This window comes from Panthera uncia, chromosome E3 (assembly GCF_023721935.1).
Source record: "Panthera uncia isolate 11264 chromosome E3, Puncia_PCG_1.0, whole genome shotgun sequence".
Lineage (NCBI taxonomy): Eukaryota > Metazoa > Chordata > Mammalia > Carnivora > Felidae > Panthera > Panthera uncia.
The window spans coordinates 6,322,782-6,342,558 of NC_064815.1; the positions used below are offsets into that span (position 1 = coordinate 6,322,782).

At 50.3% G+C, this 19,777-nt stretch overlaps 1 long non-coding RNA gene across 1 annotated transcript; it reads right to left on the reverse strand.

The window, feature by feature from the left end:
• Positions 1-14,721: 14,721 nt before the first annotated feature.
• Positions 14,722-16,669, reverse strand: LOC125927900 (uncharacterized). Its single transcript, XR_007459495.1, has 2 exons — positions 15,480-16,669; positions 14,722-15,169 (listed from the first exon to the last, which is right to left on the reverse strand). It is a non-coding gene; the product is annotated as an uncharacterized LOC125927900 (long non-coding RNA).
• Positions 16,670-19,777: the final 3,108 nt, after the last annotated feature.

Sequence of the window (19,777 nt, forward strand, 5' to 3'; positions counted from 1 at the left end):
TTTGGTAGGATGGTCATGGAAGGCCCTTCTGATGGGCCGAGGGAAGGGCATTCTCAGCATGGAAAACAGCGAGTTCCAAAGCCATAAGTCAGGACACCGCAAGGCCATGGTGGCTCCAGATAAAATTATGTCGGGGGCCACTCTCCTTCCTGTCTCTAAGGAGCCCTTAGCCCCTGCATGCTGTTCAGGGTCCTTTCACACCTGTTCCCTCCCCAGATCTTCCCTTCCAGAGAAGGGTCCTTTTCTGCTTGGAATTTCCGGCCTCTGTGTCAGAACATGCCTGTTCTATGTTCTGGGACAGGCAATGCCTCCGGTTGCATGTTAATCAGTGACAGGCTGCTAATGCATTATTTCATCTCAGATGGTGTCTGTGCTTATCAGCAAGGCTTTTTTTTTTTTTTTTGAGAGAGAGAGAAAGAGAAGGAGAGAGAGAGAGAATCTCAAGCAGGCTGCACACTCAGCACAGAGCCCACAGAGTCTTATAACCCGGAGATCCTGATGTGAGCCGAAATCAAGAGGTGGATGTTCAACCGAATGAGCCCCCCAGGTGCTCCCCCACCAAGACTTTTGAAGGGAAAAAAATGCCTTAATTTCAAGGTGCACCTCTGACAGCAGGGGTGTAAGTCAGTGTGACGGGTCACTAGGACAGATATAGACTGTAGACCATGCAGGCAGGTCCTGCAAATCACATGCAGTGTATTCGTTTTCTATCGCGACTGTAACGCGCAGCCACGGGTTTGAAGGCTTAAAACAAAGTCTATTTACCCTTTCATGTGTCTGTAGGTCAGAAGTCCAAGTTCACCATGCCCTGGTGGGTCCTTTGCTTAGAGTCTCCCAAGACTGAGACCAGAGTGGTCAGTGGGACCATGTTCCTTTCTGGAGGCTCTGGGGATGAATGTGGTTCCAAGCTCATTTCAGTAGTTAGCTGAATTCAGTTCCCCGTGGTTGTGGGACTGAGGAGCCCCTGCTTCCAATGGGGGGGGCTGGTCTTTGCAACTAGAGGCTGCCCACATTCCTTCTCGTGCTTTCCGTGCACCCCCCCCCTCCAGCAGCAGTGGGGCAAAACCCTCCCAGGCTTCAAATCTCTGACATCTTCCAGCCCATTTCTCTGCCTGCGGCCAGAGAAAGTTCTCTGCTTCTGAGGACTTTTTGGAATTATGTGATTATAGGGGCGCCTGGGTGGCTCCGTCAGTGAAGCAGCAATCTCTTGATTGCCGCTCAGGTCATGATCTCACAGTTTGGGAGTTCGAGCTCCACGTCAAGCTCTACACTGACAGCACAGAGCCCGCCTGGGATTCTCTCCCTCTCCCTCGCTCTCCGCCCCTCCCCGACTCACTCTCTCTCAAAAATAAGTAAACGTTAAAGAAATAAAATCAGATCATGTGATTATGTGGGGCCCACCAGGAAAACCCAAAGCAATCTCCCTATTTTAAGGTCTCTAGCCTTAACCACGGCTGCAAAGCCCCCTTTGCCCTATAACATAGCGTCCTAACAGGTTCTGGGGACTGTGCCGTGGGCATCTGTGGAGGGGGGCGTTCTGCCCACCACGCCGAGCAAGGAGGCAGAGCGACAGGATTTACATCCTCACGCTTGCATCACGTGGCACTACGATGGCCCTTACGGCGTACCGTGGCCCCTTGTGCCGCCTGCGGTAATTCTCCAGCAGGTAAGGGCCGCTGTCGCAGAGCTGGTGAGGAATCTGGGCTCCGGAGCCAGACTGCTCGTGCTCAAAGCCTGGTGCCTCTGTTCGCTGTGTGAGGCTGAAGAAGTTTTTAAGCTCCGTGCTTATTTCGTTGTCCACACAGCGGAGACAGCGACCTCGGCCGCAGAGGGTAGTTAACGAGGAGTAAACGAGTTGACACACGCAGGGGGCTGAGTACTGTGCCCGGCACACGGTGGCAGCAAGCTGTCACCACCATCAACCACCTTATCATCAGCAACCGCACTGCCACGTCCTGCCACGGTCCCCCACGGCCCTTTTTACCATTTGCAGGCATAACTTTTTTTTTTTTTAAGTTTACTTATTTATTCTGAGAGAGAGAGACAGAGAGAGAGAGAAAGGGAGAATCCCAAGCAGGCTCCACACTGCCAGCACAGAGCCTGACTCGGGGCTCAAACCCATGAACCCTAAGAGCATGAGCTGAGCTGAAAACAAAAGCCCGACGCTTAACCGACTGAGCCACCCAGGCTCAAGCCTAACTTTTGTCCGTGTGTTTGCTGAGTGTGTATTACGCCCAACGAGATTGAAGTTCCGTAAGGGGTATTCCGTGGGAGGGAGTTGCGTCGGATCCATTTTCAATTACCTAAGTTATCAAGAATACATTTTGAAAGTAGATCGAAAATTCGAGAATGAGGCCAAGGTCTCCGTTGGGCACCATGTTTCCTCCTGGTCCCTTCTCTCCCCCAAAGAGAAGCGGCCTGAAGTCGGATGATATCAAGTGTTGCTGTGGGTGTGAAGAAATGGAAATGCCCAGACGATGTAAGTGGATACGGCCTCCACCGAGGGCAGCCTGGTGGCAGCGATTAAAATTAAAAACGGGCATTTCTCATGACTCGGCGGTTTCGCTTCTCCGGGATCCCTTACAGCCACACAGGAGCCGCAGAGAGGGATGCCCTTTGCTGTATTTTTCGTCACGGCAGAAACGAGACGAGTAAACCGTCATCCAAAGAGGAACGGTGAATTAAAACACAGCTTCTCCCGAAAGGCGGTGCAAGGAGTAAATGTGGGCCTTCTAGCTCTGTTTCAAAACTTCATATTCTTGTTTGTACTTCGCCTGTTCTAATAAGACCAGCAGGCTTGCTGGTTCTAGAAGGGGAAGGCGAGGCACAGACGTTAAGTACCTTCCCCGAGGTTATCTAATGGGGCTGGAATCTGAACCCGGGCAGTCTGACGCCCAAGTAAGTGGGGTCAGTCCCGATGCGAGACAGCCTTTTCCTTTTCTTTTTTCGCAAGGCACGGAATATATTCGTATCGTTCAAGTCTTCGTGTGTACAAAAGCAATGGGCAACAAGTGAGAGTCACCGAAAGTTCAGAACTTTAAGGGCGCCTGGTCACCGAACTTTCGAGATAGCTGGAGAGCAGTGGACAGCCACAGAAAGGAACAAGTGGGTCTTTATGGCCAGTTCCGTCTTGTTTACTTTTGTTTTCCCAGTGCTTCCCAAGGCAGCTCGCCCATGGTAAGAACGCATCAAGTATTAAGGAATAAATAAATAACCTTAGTGCAAGGCCTGCCCTCCAGTCTGACCGAAGGCAGGAAAACAGAGCCCGGACCTAGGTCTTCATGTTCCTTGTACCCCGCCCCCCAGGCCCTGCGTCCCTGGGATCCTGGCTGGGCAGCTGCAAGAAGTTTCGGGTTTGCTGGAGCATAGAGCTGGAGGTCTTTGAGGCTAAGTGACGAACTGGACATTCCTGGAAGAGCATTAGGGAACCTCAAAGAAAAAAACAAAACAAAACCAAAAACGGCTCCTAGACCTACTAATTGAGTATCGTAAGGTTGCAGGATGCAAAGTCGGCACCAAAAAAATGGATTATTTTCTACATCTTAGCGATGAACAGTTGGATCCAAACTTCAAAACACAGTATCGCTTACAGTCGCTTCTCCCAAGGAAATTTTTTAATGTTTATTTATTAATTTTGGGAGAGAGGGAGCGTGCACGCACACACACACACACATGCGTGCAAGCGGGGAAGGAGCAGAAAGAGAGAGAGGGAGAGAGGATCCCAAGCAGGCTCCACACTCAGTGCAGAGCCCCACGGGCTCGACCCCACAAGCACAAGATCGTGATCTGAGCCAAAACCAAGAGTCGGATGCTCAACGGACTGAGCCACCCAGGCGCCCTGATGAAGGAAATTTTTAAAAAGACCTAAGTAAATGGAGAGACACGCTGCGTTCATGAATTGCAAGACTCAGCATTGCATACTCCCTGCACTGATTTGTAGGTTTAACCCATTGCTTCTCAGAATCCCAGCAGACAATATGATTCTAAAATTTACATGTGAAGGCAAGGGGACTAGAATAGCTAAAACAGTGTTGGAAAAGAAGAAAGCGGGAGATTATAGGTTCACTCTGGTGTGAAGGCTCATTATATAGTTAAGGTAATGGAAACTGTGGTATTGCAGCAGGACAGACACGTAGATCAATGTGAACAGGATAGAAAACTCAAAAGCAGACCCACGCAAGTGTGCCCCACTGATTTTTGATAAAGGTGCAAACACAATTGGCCATCCATAAGCAAAATATGACCCCCAAACTAGTCTCACATCATGCACAAAAATTAACTTGAAGTGGATCATAGCTCTGTGAGTGAAGCATTAAAATACAAGACTAGCAAAAAACAAAACAAAACAAAACAACACATAGAAGGAGATCTTTGTGACCTAGGGTTAGGAGAAGAGTTCAATATAAGGCACCAAGAGCACATCCATAAAAGAGAAAATACTGTTAAGTTGGACAGTATCACAATGTGAAACTTTAGTCCAACTTCAGCTCAGGTCATGATCTCACGATTCGTGGGTTCGAGCCCTGCATTGGGCTCTGTGCTGACAGCTCAGAGTCTGGAGTCTGCTTCAGATTCTGTGTCTCCCTCTCTCTCTACGTCTTCCCGTTTGTGCTCTTTTAGCCTCTCTCTCTCAAAAATAAATAAACATTAAAAAAAATTTTTTTAAAGGAAATGGTCAAAAGTAGATGTGAACAGACATTTCACCGAAGAAGAAATACAGATAGCAGATATGTACGTGGAAAGGTGTGGCCATTGTGGAAGTGAAACACAGAGCTACGACGAAGGATAACTGTGCACCTATTGGAAAGGCTCACTTGAAAAACTACTGACACACTAAGTGTTGGTAGGGATTTAGAGCACGCAACGTCTCCTACTGCTGGGGGAAATGTAACATTCCCAAGCAGTGGTACAGTCAGTCCAGAAAAGAATTTGTCTATTTCTTGTAGTTAAACAGGCATTCACCATATGACCCAGCAATTGTGCCCCTGCACATTTAAAAACCTACGTCCACACAAAAACCTGTGCGTGATTGTTCAGAGCAGCTTTATTTGTAAAAGCCCTGAACTGGAACCAGCCCGATGTCCTTCAGTAGGCAAATGGATAAACCAACTACTTCTCAGCCGCAAAGAGGAATGAAGTATTGATAGATCCAACACCTTAGATGGATCTCAAGGGTGTTATGTTGAATAAAAATTACAACAGCAACCCAGTCTCAAAAGGTTACATGCTGTATGCTTCCGTGTACAAGTATCTTGAAATAACAACATTATAGAGATAGAGAACAGATCGGTGGTTACCAGGGGTTTGGGGAGGTGTGGATGTAACTATAAAGGGGTAATGTGAGGGAGTTTCTTTGTGGTGATAGAACAATCCTGTGTCCCGATTGTGATGGCGGTCACACAAATCCAAACCTTTGCTGAAATTTGTACGCTGGAAATAATAATAATAAAAAGGAGCGCGGGTAAAAACTGCCGAACTCTGAATAAGTGGTACAGTGTAATGAATTCGATTGTATCATTGTCAGTTTCCAAGTCTTGAAAATGTATGTGGTTACGCGAGATGTTATCCCTGGGGAAAGTCCAGTGAAGGTACATAAGGACTCTGTACTAATTTTGCAACTTCTTGTGAGTCTAAAGTTATTTCAGAATAAAAGGTTTAAAAAAAGCAAACTTTAAAGGGGGGCTTACTCGTAAGAGTTGGAGATGGCGACAGAGCCGTATACGGTCGTAAAAAGGATGACGTATCTTTCTGGAGCCATCCCAACTTGTACGCTCTGATTTTCCCAGGACTTACAGTAGTGCATAGCAAAGTGCCTAGCAAACAAGTGACCAGGGAATAAGCGAACACACATAGTGCAATGTCTGTCCTCGTCTGACTCTGTGGGTCTTTGTACTCCTTGCTACCCCTCCCCCAGCCTGGTGTCCTAGGATCAGGACTAGGCAGGTGTAGGGAGGCTTGGGTTTCCTGGAGCTGGGAAATGGATGTCTGTGACACTGAGTGACAGAGCCGCGGATTCTTGGAAAAGCAGCAAGCAGGTGGGCCGAGGGCAGCAGTGCTGGCCCAGGCCTGGCAGGGGACACAGTCTTGTCAGGACTCCCTTCTGGCCATTTGGTTGGGCAGATGGCCCTGGGGAGGAGGAGCCCCTTGTCCTGGCACGAACTTGGGCTCTGAGCTGCTTTGAACTGCCTGCCTACAGCTCTCTGAATTTTACTCTCTTCCTTTGAACCTCTTAGGCCTGGATTTCAATCCCCGCTGTGGCTTCCTAGGTGTATAATCTTGAGACAAGACACCTCAGTGTTTCCAGCTGTAAAATGGGAATGACACCCCCCCGCCCCCACCACCCCTGCTTACTAGACTCTTGTGTGGGTTTTGAGATTATTCAGGCCAAGGGCTTAGGGCTAGACAGGTTCATTGTAGTCAGGGAACCCCACGCCTTTCACCTTCCTCTTTGTGACAGCATCGGGCACCAATGGAAGGGGTTGGGCCCACCCTTCCGGGTGGGTTCATTCTTCCCACTGATCCACTTGCCTGAATTTTCCTTTGTATCCAGCTGAGGGTAAGTTAAAGCAAGCACCCAGGGCAATCTCAAGGGGGTGTGGAAGGCTTGAAAGGGCAGCCAGGGAGGCAGGGGTGTGGTAAGGCCTTTGATCAGGGTGGCAAGATGGTATGCACCTGGGGTTCGAATCCCAGGTCTGCCCTTTCCAGCCCTCGGGCACCATCTGTAAGGTCTTAGAATCTCGGTTTTCCCATGCCAGAGTGGGGCCCAAGACTACTGACTCAGGGCTGCGTGAGTATTAGACATTTTAAAAGGAAAAAGCACCACATGGAAAGCCGTTAGCACCCTGCCCCACACCTGGTGGGTGCACCCTGAATGGCAGGGAGACGAAATCATGATCTTCACCGCGCATGTGGGGAATGGCGTTGTGGAATTTGCAGCTCTAAGGGGCTGCTTGAACTGCCCCCTCCTCTATCTATCCCTGTGGCTGTCGTGAAGAATCAGAGTCCCGCCATCAAAGTGGAGCCGAGGCAGCTGCCCCCCGTGTGCTGTCCCCTGGGTGCAGCGGGTCTCACGGGCAGCCTCCTCTGGGGACCGCGCAGCCTCCTCTGGGGACCGCGCAGAGAGCGGTTATCTGGGTTACCTGCCGCCTCACCTGACTCAATCCCTGGAAACTGGGCCCCAGCGTTCTGGGCCAGATAACATCCTCCACGTCCTCAGATGCCCTGAGCTTCGTGGAGTAGGTGCCTGGGCATGGAGAGGGGAGGGCACAGGGTGAAAGCCTGTCTGGGATCAGCCACCAGTGGCCTCAGGGCGCACAGGGAGGAGGGGAGCTCAGTGCCCTGGAGGGATGGCTCCTGCTGACTCCCCCTCTGGCCCAGCTGGGTTGTCACAGAAGCGACAGGTCTCAGAGTCAGCAGGAGTCTCAGAAAGCAATCAATCCAAAGCCTTTATTTCCTGATGAGGAAACGGAGGTCCATGGAGGGTTGGTGACGTCCCTGCAGAGGCAGGAACCCAAAGTCTCCCCAGACCTGGTCTCCTGGCTCCCAGCTAGTGCTCACCTCCTCTCCGCCCTCACCACATTGCTACAGAGTAAGACGGAATCGGGTTCAGCCCCTGGTCCCGTTACTGATTTGCTGCAGGAGGGAAAGGTACGGAGGCCGCCGTCCTACGCCTCCATTTTATCATCTGTGAAATGGAATCATCATATGAGCCTCCTCGAACTGCTTTAAGGATGAAAGAAGGCATGCGAGGTGCCTGGGCTGGAACTCAGCAGACAATGAAAGTGGCGGGGGTGGGGGGGATATTGGTTTAAGTTGACCCCAACTGCTCTCTGTGTGCCAGACACTGTGTAGATGGTCCGCACGCATTAACTCCCTTCCTCTTCCCAGCAGGCAGGTGCTAGTTGAACCTCGCTCTTCAGAGGGGAGGGGGACAGCCACATCAGGCAGTCTGGGGCCGGGCTCTGCGCTTTTAGGAACCACACCCTAGCGTGGGCAGGAGACCCCGTGAGCATGTCCCTGGGGATTAGAGCTGATTATCTAAGGTCATGTCACGCTGTGCTAAAAAAAAAGTTATTTAAAAGAAACATCCAGAGAACAGGGGACCATCTTGTGAGGACAGACCCAAGGGTAAGCCTCCGATGGGAAGAGACATCGGGGGAGGGATATCCAGGGCACCTGCAGGACGGGGCAAGTCTCATGTAGCCCTGGGCCTCTCTTCAATCATATCGAGGCGGGGGAAAGAAAAAGAAAAAAGTCTGGGACTAAATGAGGTCAGCATTTCCCAAACCTTGGTGCGTGGAACAACATTTATCATTTTAATGTATATGTTTTAACATGTACTAGAGAAGTAGCTGGCGTTATCAGAGCCATCCTGAAATGAGTATCATTATTTAAGTTGAACGTACAGGAAGTATGTAAGTTTGTTTTCTGGATAGAGAATGTGAAGTAAGGGCAAAAATGAGGGGTGGGGGAGATCGGCAACTGGGGGAGGGGGGCGGTGGGCCTGGGACAGTAGGGCCCTCCTTCCCACTCACTGACACAGGCCAGTTATGGCCTGAACTGTGTCCCCCTCCCCCCAGAGATGTTGAGGACCTCAGTGCCTGTGGATGTGACTTATTTGGAAACAGAGTCTTTGCGAATGATCAAGTTAAGGTGCAGTTGTACTTGATTAGAGGGGTCCCGAATCCGGTAAGACCGGCGTCCTTATAAAAACAACAACACTGGGCCCGGAGACAGTCACCTACAGAGGGAAGATGATGTGAAGACACAGAGAGAATACACCAAGGCTTGCCCGAGGCTCCCCGAAGCTGGGAGACAGGCATGGAACAGATCCTCCTTTCCAGCCTCACAAGTTACCAACCCTGCTGACATTTTGATCTTGGACTTACAGCCTCCGGAATGGAGAGACAGTAAATTTCTGCCGTTTGAGTCACCCCAGCTGGTGGTGGGAGCCCTAGGAAAGGCAAAGCCTGAGTGCCAAAACACCGCAGTTTCCTCTCTGGGTCGACCTTGCCTTTGGGTCCCGGAAGGGCATGCTTTCCTACAGTCAGGAAGTACCCGGCCTTGACTCTTTGGAGATTTCACTTCCGGGGTGGCTGCCCTCCAGATGTGTGCCCCCAAACCTAGCAGGAGTCGAAGCCACCAAGCCATGCTCAGGCACACCCTAAACTACTGTACCCGCCCTGAACGTGACCTTGTGGAGAGTGCATTAGAATGTGCCCCTTCCTGAGCCCGCGTGATTGTCCTCGTCCCATAAACCAGGAGGCTGAGGTTCAGAGGCGTTGTGTGACAGTGGGGGACACGGTCTGCAGGTGGCAGACCCCTCCCCAAGTACCGCTGCTGTTATTACTCCTACTATTACTAACACACTTAGATCGTGCTTCCAAAAATGTGTGCCAGGTACTCTTTTAAGTGTTGATCGTGTATAAACCCTCAGGGACTCAGTGGCGTAGGTATTACCCCTTTCACACTTCCCTGGCTCCAGGGTGACTTGCCTGAGGCCACAGAACACGTCTGGGGGCAGAATGGGACCTGGCCTGTGCTCTGTGTCACAGTCTCCCACATACGTGTCTATCTGACTCATGGACCCAACTGTATCTGATCGGTATCCAATTTTTTTTGCTATTATTATGCTGCTGTGAATTTCCCCAGACATGTGTGATCCCTGCTCGCCTGTGAATATATCTTTTGCATAAATGCCTCTGGGTGGAAGTGTGGGCTCAAAGGGTGTGTGTATGTGTTCGTTTATTTTCGCCCGGATTCTTTTCTTCTCCTACCGGGGAGAGGAGAGACAACCAGGCTCTGAACGAACCTTGCCATCGTCACTAATTCTTATTCAGTGTGACCCAGCAAACATGTACTGGAAGCTTCTGGGGAGACGGAGATAGGGGTGACTCTGGGAGGCTCTTCTCACCATCTTGCAGGGGACACGGACCGATCCCTGAGTAACCAGTACCCGGACTACCTAAATCTGTCCTCACCCAGGGTTTCACAGGCCTTGTGTTTTGGAGTCTGGCCTTGGAACACTCCCCTGGCCCATGAAAAGTGTACATTGAACCCTAGCCATTACCACCATCGTGACGCTTTGGGCCAGCCCCCACCCCACCGCCAAACACTCTCTAGAGCTGAGTAGCAGCTGTGCCCTTTTTATGATCCCTACTAGGTCCAGAGAAGTTGATGATCCTCTCAGTGTTATGTCAGATTATCCCTTTTTGTGTGTTTTCTGGAAATTCTAGAAACCTGGCTTTTTATGTGAAATGTCCTGGCTTTTTAACGTTAGCAACTAATTAGGCTTAAAAACAAAAAGCAACAAAAACCCACTCCTGCGGTCAGAGAAACCCCATCTGCGGACCAGATGTGGGTCGCCAGTTTGCTTTGGAGTCGGGCAGACGTGGGTCTGTGTCCCAGCTCTGCCACTCACAAGATGTGTGACCACGTCGTCGTCGAAAGCCTGGGCATCCTCATCTGGAGAAGCACAGCGATAAGCCCCACTCTGCGTGATTGACTTTTGAGTGACTGACAATTTGGGTAAAGGACCTGGCGTCTTCCTGGCACTCATCGCGAGGTAGATCACTGTTATTGTTACGGCAATTTCATTAAATGAAGTCTGAGCTATGGTAGGTGGAGATGTTTGAGGGAAGCTCATTCCATTTGGGGCTTGTCAAGATTTAGTTGTTGAGGAAACACCCAGATGGAGTTGACCGGTGGCTTTTGGAATTACACACGCAGAGACAGATTTTCATCGGAAGGAGGGCTGTCTTCCACCGAGAGTGTCTCTTTACATAGAGGAAAGATTTTTTTTTTTTTTTTTTTTTTTTTTACCCTTTATGTACTTTTGTGAGCCATGAAAGTTCGTGGGCTTCTGGCCATCACTTCCATGTTGGATGCTCTGAAGGCTTTGCTGTCTTTGCTTCCTAGAAAGTAGCATAATTCCCTGATGACTGCTTTTCTAATGGGAGGTGAACCTGGAAGGAGGAAATCAAACCTGGGCTGGTTCTTAAAAATGGCAGTGTGTTGGGGTGCCTGAGTGGTTCACTCAGTTAAGCGTCCGACTTTGGCTCAGGTCATGATCTCACAGTTCGTGGGTTCGAGCCCCCTGTCGGTTTCTGCACGGACAGCTCCGAGCCTGGAGCCTGCTTTGGATTCTGTGTTCCCTCCCCCCCACCGCCCCTGTCCCTTCTCTGCTTGTGCTTGCTGTCTCTCTCTCTCTCTCTCAAATATAAATAAACATATTTTTTAAATACTTGAAAAAATTTCACTGCCTGAGGCAGAGAAAGTGATGGGGCTGTGAGCAGAGGCCACTCACTCGCCATCTTGAACAAGGAACAAGGAACTCAAATGTCATCTGTAAGCATTTTCTGAGAATTCTTCTCCACTGGGGGGGCTTGGCCTCACTTATTGGAAGAACCACTGGACTCCAGTGAGGAGAGAGGGGCTTTCATTGCTGTTCTGCTCTGTCTTCTCTCTGTGACCTTGGCCAAGTCACTTCTGCCCTTTGGATGTAAGGCCATAATTTGTAAAGCAAGTGTGTTAGACTATGTGTTAGTTTGCTGGGAGAACCAAAACGAAACACCACAGATGGGTGGTTTAAGCAACATAGATTTATTCTGTCACAGTTGTGGAGGCTCAAAGTCCAAGCTCAAGTTGCCAGCATGGCTGGGTCTGGTGAGAGCGCTCTCCTTGGCTTGTGGATGGTCGACTTCTCCCTGTGTCTGCACATGGCTGTCCCTCTGTGTGTGTGTCTGTGTCCTCACCTTCTTATAAGGATACCAGTCCTATTGAGTGAGGGTTCACCCTAATGAACTCATTTCAACTTAATGACCTCTTTAAAGGCCCTGTCTTCAAATACAGTCCCATTCTGAGGAAGTGAGGATGAGGACTTCAACATATGAATTTGAGGGGTGGGGGACCCAGCCGAGCCCACAACTGGCCAGTTCAGTGCTTCTCACCGTATGGGTTCTTGCTTCTAGTGGAATTGACTTTACATCAAATGCAGAAATAAGCCTTGAAGAGCAACCAGTCCTTCTGATTACTTGAAGAACAAAAGTTTTGGTTCAGTACTAATGTGACTTTCTGATGTTACCTTTCTGACACCTGCCGAGCAAGAAGAGAACAGACCGCAGGCCCAGAGCATTAAGGAGACAACTATAACTGCATTAGTTACCTATTACCCTCAAATCTAGTGGCTTAAAACCCTTCATATTTATTATATCACAGTTCCCATGGGTCGGGAATTCAGAAGCAACTTAGTTGGGTGGTTCGGGTTTAAGGTTTCTCAAGAGGTGCAATCAGTCACCTAAAGGCTTGACTGGGAGTAGGTAGGTATATCAAAGGTGGATCGAGCCGGTGCTGGCTGTCAGAGGGTGCTGTTAGTTCCTTGTCACACGGCTTGAGTGTCCTCACAATATGGCGGCTGGCTTCTTCCAGAATGAGCAATTGGAGAAAACAAGAGAGCAAGAAGGAAACCACAATGTCTTTTATATCCTAGTCTTAGAAGTCCTAAAGTGTCATTTCCACAGTGTTCTACTGGGAACTATGGGATGAATAGAGCACAGGTCAGCCCCATTTACTGCGGGAGGGAACCCCACAAGGGAATGAATCCAACAGGTAGGGATCACTGGGGGCCAGTTCAGAGATTGACACGGGAGGAGGTAATAAGAGTTTTATTTAGTGATTAACTATTTTTTGGTTACCTTGTCTATATTTGTATACGCAAAAAATATATACTAGTATTTTGTGTTCTTTTAATTATATATGCACATATATACAAGTGATATGCTATATATAAATATCTAATCTGCTTTCTTCCCTGCTCAATAATACATTTTTGAGATCAATCTGTGTTCAAGCTGATTCTTTCTCTTAAATTATAAACATTTGCCATTTTTATGGATCCATTCCCCTACTAATGGCCATTTCGATTCTTTCTAATTTTTTGCATTTATAACACCGATGACTGAAACATCCTTGTACATGTCTTAGGATAGATGATGAGGGGAGCCTGAGTGGTTCAGTCGGTTAAGCGTCCGACTTCGGCTCAGGTCATGATCTCACAGTTCGTGAGCTCGAGCCCCGCGTCGGGCTCTGGGCTGACAGCTCAGAGCCTAGAGCCTGCTTTGGATTCTGTGTCTCCCTTTCTCTCTGGCCCTCCTCTCTCTCTCTCTCTCTCTCTCTCAAAAATAAATAAACATTAAAATTTTTTAAAAAGAACAGTAGTTATCCTAATTTGCCCTCCCCCCACGTCATAGAAATGTTTCCGTTTCTCCACGCTATTACTAACTCTTGATGTTGCCCAAAACTTTGAGTTGAGACAACTTTTAGGTAGAGAAATGGTATCTCGATATTCTGATTTTTTTTAAACTGTGGTAAAGACCAGATCACATACGACTGACCATCTTGACCATTTTTAAGCGTGCAGCTACGTCACGTCAAGTACATACACGTTGTTGTCCAGCAGCTCCCCAGAACTTTTTCGTCTCGCAAAACGGAAGCTCTGTACCCACTGAACAAGAACCCCCCACCCCTCCTCCCCGCCGCCCCTGGCAACCAGCGTTCGACCTTGCGTTCCTATGAATTTGACTACTTTAGACAACACGTGTGGGTGGAAACACACCATTTTATCTTTTTATGCCCGGCTCATTTCACTTAGCGCAATGTCCTCAGGGGTCATCCACGTTGTAGCAGGGTGACATGATCTCCCTCATTTCTGAGGCTGAAGCATAGTCCGTGGAATGGATAGACCACATTTTCCTTATCAGTGCATTCATAGATGGATATTTGGGTCGCTTCCATTTCTTGGCTATTCTGAACAATGTTGCTGGGAGCACAGCATTCTTCTGGGTATGGACCTAGAAGCGGGATTGCTGGGCCACATGGTAATTTTGTTTTTAATTTCCAAGGAACCGTCATACTATTCTCCAGCTGCATCATCTTACACCGCTTCCAAGGGTGTACGACCACATCCTTGCCGACATGGGTTATTTTCTGTGGGTTTTTTTTTTTTGATAGTGGCCATTCGATATTTTAATTTTACGTCCCCCTGAGTACGAGTGAGTTTGGACATCTTTACACCATCCCCCTTGAACAATGGGGAAATTACAGTTCTAGGAGATTAAATCACTTGCCCCAAAGCTCAGGGCCGGGCAGGGGTGGCGCGGAATCACCAGCCGGGGTTAGATGCTCTGTGCACCCCTGTTCTTTCCAGACGTGACCCTGCCTCCAAACCCACAGGGCTTCTTTAAGAAAAGAAAGAAGGGGGAAGGCTCAGCTCCCTGCCTCTGAATTCCTGCCCACCATGCCTCGGACGGGGGGAGCTGGGGATCTACAGAGCATTATTATTGTTGGATCGGCGGGCCAAGTGGCGTTACCTCCACCTAGGAGGAAGCGGTGTCTACGCTAATACCCCGGACGGGAAATGTGTGCCCAGAAGATTAGCTCCATTGTGTGGGGCTGGACGCTTTCCACCGACTTTGTTTATGGGACAGATTGTTTTTGTCAAGTTGTTTGCCCCCGTGAGTCTCCCAGCTCTTGAGGCCCGCTGGCTGTGGACAGGGTCAGATTTACGGGTAGCCCAGAGCGTGGGCAGGAAAGGCCACAAAGGAAAGCCCTCCCCCCCCCCCCCCGGGGGGACTTCAAGAGTCTGTCCTGAGATGGAGGGTGGGGGTGGGGGCGGCTCCGCCCCGAACAGCAGAACCGGGGCTCTATTTTATTCATCTCTAAAGTGGGAGGCGCGGCGGGGGGGGGGCGGAATCTTCTTCCCTGTTGGGCCTTCGGGCTGGTATTTAGACGTCACCGTCAGCATCCCCCGTCCGCTCCCCTCTGCACACGTCCAGATGTGTGGCTGGGGTTTTGAGGTCGCTGCTTTTTGTGCCCGATTCCTTCCGCCAGAAGCTTCCAGGCGCCTACCGCCACCGGCTGCCTTGCGCCCGTCGGTTCCAAATCTGTTCGCAGACGGCAACGACAGCGGGCGCCCTTCACGCTCCCTGCTCCGAGCCCACGGGGCCCGGCTCCTCGGGTGGTCTAGGCACAGAGGCCAATTGCTACCATGTGCCGGCTCTCCATTGTTCCGTCTTCGTCCCCACCCACCCGGCCAGCCACCACCCAGGCGGACCGCCCCGTCGCCCTGAGCTTCCGTGCTGTTCCCAAACCTCAAGAATTTAGGCCAGGCGCTCTGGAAGAGAAGGATGCAGAAATTAAAAGAGAGAGAGAGAGAGAGAGAGAGAGAGAGAGAGAAAGCTTCTTAGCGGCTCTTGGCGTCAGCTTTCTTACCTGTACCGTGGCATCATCAGGCCACCCCGGCTCCCGAGCTTACTGAGCCGGTGGAAGGCACTGGTAGCTAAAGCGCTTGGCGCAGAGCCTGGGACTTGGCGAGCGCTCAGTGAACCGCTCCTCTTATTTCTCGCATGCCCACCGGGGGCCAGACCCAGTGTTCGGGCCACGGGAAACTCAAATGGGACACCACCTTGGCTCTCAGCACTCACCTTCAAGGGAGAACCGCGATGAGCAGACTGTTCTAGGTAAGGGGTCCGTAGAGAGAAGCACAGAGTAGGCATGTCAACCTGGCGGGCGGCTATCCGGGAAGGCTTCCGGGAGGAGGTGACATCTGAACGGAGCCTGAAGAGTGACTCCCTTCTGCTGTTTTGGTGATCCTGCCAAAAGCAGGCCAGAGCCTCACATGACACCAGTTGGTGGCCCTTCGTCTGTGCTCCAACTCTGGCTGTCCCCTCTTAGAATCCCCTCGGTGCTGGGCTAAAAAAAGAAATCTGCAGGCAACTGTTTCCTTCCTCCTGTAATACACACGTCTTCAACCTCTCACAGGAGGGTATTGCCGGAAAGGTTTCCATGACTCCCAAAGTCCCTGGGAAAGGCCTTCATCACTCATTCATTTGGTCATTGACTTACTACATATCAATAAACACCGACTGCTGGTTAGGCGAGGCTCACCTTAAAAAACCAGGTCCAGGTTGTGGACAAGCATTAAAATGAGGCCTGTTTGTCTCTTTCCTGTCCCTGAGTCACCACCCAGTTCCCCACGGCTCTAGGCATCGCTCACAGCAGCGGCTGTGGCGAGACGGCAGGATGGAAGAAAGGGTGAGGTCTGAATTCCCGTGTCTAGCGTCTGACCTCTGTCACACGCCCTCACAGCTCCTGCTGTACCCTCATAATCCTGGGAGGTGGCCTCTGTTACTCCTGTTGTCCTGCTCGTGTCCCAGCAGGTCGCACTTGCTGGGTCTACAACTGGCGGACAGCTAGACAGCTGGCGGTTCACTCGGTCCACTCAGGGTGCCTCCCACCTGACCAGCCCTACCTCAGCTCTTTCCGGTGCCCAGTTTCCCCCTGTGGTCTGGCTGCCACACCCACTTTGCCCATGGTCGTCTCTGGTCACCCTGTGGCCACTTCACCGTTCCCAGAGCAACTCCCATTAATGCCACCCATCAACACCATCAGCTGTTTTCTCTATCCATCCACAGGGCACATGGAACCTTCCGGATGCGAAATTCAAGCCCTCCCTCTGCCTAACCGCGTTGTGTACTGATTTTATTTGAATGTCTCTTCGTAGAATCCCATATGGGAAATGATGCAAAATCTTCTCTGCCTTTGGCTTTTCCCACACCCTAACAATCTTCTCCTAGGAGTCCTGCCTAGATGGGCATCCAGACGCAGCTGACTGCTTCCCCACCTCTCTCTCTCTCTCTCTCTCTCTCTCCCTCTCCCTCTTCTTCTAGGCTCTTCACTCCACTGGCCTGGAAGGGATCAGCTTTAGGAGTGGGGAGGAAGGTGGTTCAAGGAAGGAAGCCAGCTGGCTGATTAGGGAACATATGTCCCCAGATATTTGAAGATCTTACCCATTACACTCCCTGCCGAGGCTCCTGGGAGGGTTAAATGGGAGAGGTGTACATGTGCTTTCTGTGTGCCTGAGAATACACCGAAAGAATAAAAAGCGTGGGTTCTGGAACCAAGCTACCACCAGCTAGAAGCCCTATGGCCTTTGGCAAATCATTTAAACTCTCTGACCCTTGGTTTGCTCACCTGTGAGATGGGGATGATATTAATCCCTACCTCACTGTGCTCATTGGGATGTGTGGTTGGGTGCTAATCATAAAGATTGGTGCCAGTTTTATTTGGGGATACGGGCTCTTTGGTGTGACCCTGAATAAAAGGGAGGTTTGTTTTTGTTTTTGTTCTGTTTGTAAAGAAAAAGGAAACGAATGCTGGAGAGATGCCTAGCAAATGGTCTCCACCATGGTAAAGGGGTGTCAACGTAGCACCTAGTACAGAGGAAATACTGGAAAATGATAGTTAGTAGTGGTAATATTAGTCACGAGCTATGTCATGTGGGATCTGAGATGTGGAGTGGCATCTACTTGGTTGCAAGGCAACTAAGGAAGAATGATTGTGGGGTCCCTTAGAACCACCCGATCGTTTCAGACAAGGCGGGCGCTCGCTGTTTCCCCTGCCGGATCCCTCTTTGCATGACACATCGCAGCTGTTCAATAAATATTGTGTTGAGTGAATGAATGAATGAACCCCTTTCCCCCGACGCCTCCCAACACGTGGTGACTCTCTGTCCCTATAACCTCCAACTTACCTCTAAGTGGCTTTAGCCAAGCGTGAGTTATAACACACAGTTCTGTTCTCCCACGGCGTGCAACAGGACAATCCCATATTAGGTTTCGTCTCCAGCGTTCGTTGGCTTGAACTTTGGAATATACCAGGCTTTATTCGCTCTACCCTTTTGTGTCTCGGTGTCTGTCTTTCTCTCCACTCCCTCAAGGTGCTAATCCAACAGCTCGCTGTAAAAGGCGTGAATTTCTTCCAACCACAGTGGTCACGATAGCCTGACTTGTCAGCACCAAGTAAACACAGCTTTGATTTGAAGAGAAGGGGGGAAAGCCAAGGGCCACTGCTGCAAAATCACAGAGAGAAGGAATCCTTTCTTCCACACGTTAATGAGGTCATTAAGTCAACTCTGAGCCATGACTATGTGCCAGACACTGCTGTAAACACTACGCTTGCACTGACTCGTCTTGTCCTTACAATCTGTTAGGGTGCTGTGACTGTCCCTATTTGATGTGTGAGAGAACTGGGGAGCACACCGGTTAATAGTGATGGGGCTCTATCCTGAGTCAGGCGCCGTGCCCAGGCCCTGAAAATGTAATCATGAATAAGACAGACATGAATCCCTGTCTCACAGCACTTCAAGCGGACGTTAGGGACAAAAAGCAAACACCTAAATTAACAGAGTAATTTCAGTCAGGGGTGGTTTTGGCCGCAAGTATCCGATAGCCCAATCCTGGTGGTGTAAACCCTTGGGATTTATTTCCCTCCATGGAACAGACAGTGAGGATGCTGGTGCTGGTCCTCTGGCTCAGGAATCTGATATTCGCATTGTCTTTTCCTCCTGGTCACAGAATGGCTGCACAGCTCCAGCCGTCGGCCCTGTGATCCAGCAGACGGTGGAAGAGGGAGAGGGGTGATGCCAGGACCTGTCATTGGCCAGATGGGGGTCCAATGGGCACCTCTGCCTGGATGGCCGTGAAGGAGAAGGGAGCTGATATTGAAAGTCAGGTCAGCTGGCCAACAGTGCCTGCCACAGAAAGTGCAAAGAGGACCCTGGGAGAGAGGGCTCCTGTGTATGGCACGCTAGGGGGAGGTGACAGCTGAACTGAGACCTGATGACAGGAGGCCAGCCCTACAAAGATCTGAGGACACCGCATGCCACACAGGGGACAAAGCAATGCAAAGAGTTTCGTTCAGAAATGAACATGGTGAGACTTTGGAGAGAGAGGGGTCCAGAGCGGCTGCAGAAGACAGTGATGGGGAGCAGGTCGAGTGGACCCCAAGGGAAAGAGAGGCGCGAGATCACCCTGCGGGGTCCACTTGGTCCTTGGCTCTTACTCAGCATGTGATAGGAAGTTACTGGAGGCTTTTAATCAGGGAACTGAAATGATCCAATTCGTGTCTTAAAAGGAATTATCGGGGCAGAAGAACTTCTGTGAGGGGTCACAAAGCTTAAGGAGACTTAATTCCAGGTGACAGTATGATTTTCCTAGCTCCTTCTTCTCGGTTTACTTTTTTCTGCCTGTTAGACCACCCCCACCTCCCTTTGCTTTGCCGTGGCTCCCGGAGCTACAGACGAGGCCCAAGCGGGAGGTAAGCGTCACTTACCCTGAATGGACAGAGGCAAGTGCCCCACTACAGGTTCCCAAACTTCAGCTGCTCACCCTCCTCTCTCATGCCTGGGGCTGCATCAGTGGCTCTCAACCAAGCGAGTTTGCCTCCCTGTGGATAGGGGACGCTTGGCCACTTGTCTGGAGACATTTTGGGTTGTCGCGACCAGAGGGGGAACAGAGGGCGCTACTGGCATCCAATGGGCAGAGCCCTGGGATGCCACTAAGCATCCTACGTTGCGCAGGACAGCCCCCAAAAGCCAGAATTATTGGGCCCCGAATGGCAATAGTGCTGAGCTCGGGAAGACCTGGGCTAGATCGACATGCCTGTTCTGTTATTTCCTTAATTATATTTCCCTTTACACTCACTCACTCTGTAAATTAAACACACACACACACATGCACACACACCACACACACACACATCACCACCATAAATAAGAAATGAGTGTCACTTGCCGTAAACAGAAGTTGACCAGAAAGATAAACACGCAGAAGACAAAAGTCGACTGCATTCCAGCTGGATGGTGCCATTAGCTCTAGGCTCTGAGTTTCCTGAGGTTAAAAAGGGAGTTTGGGCAATGCCATGGAAGGCTAAGAAAGACTGA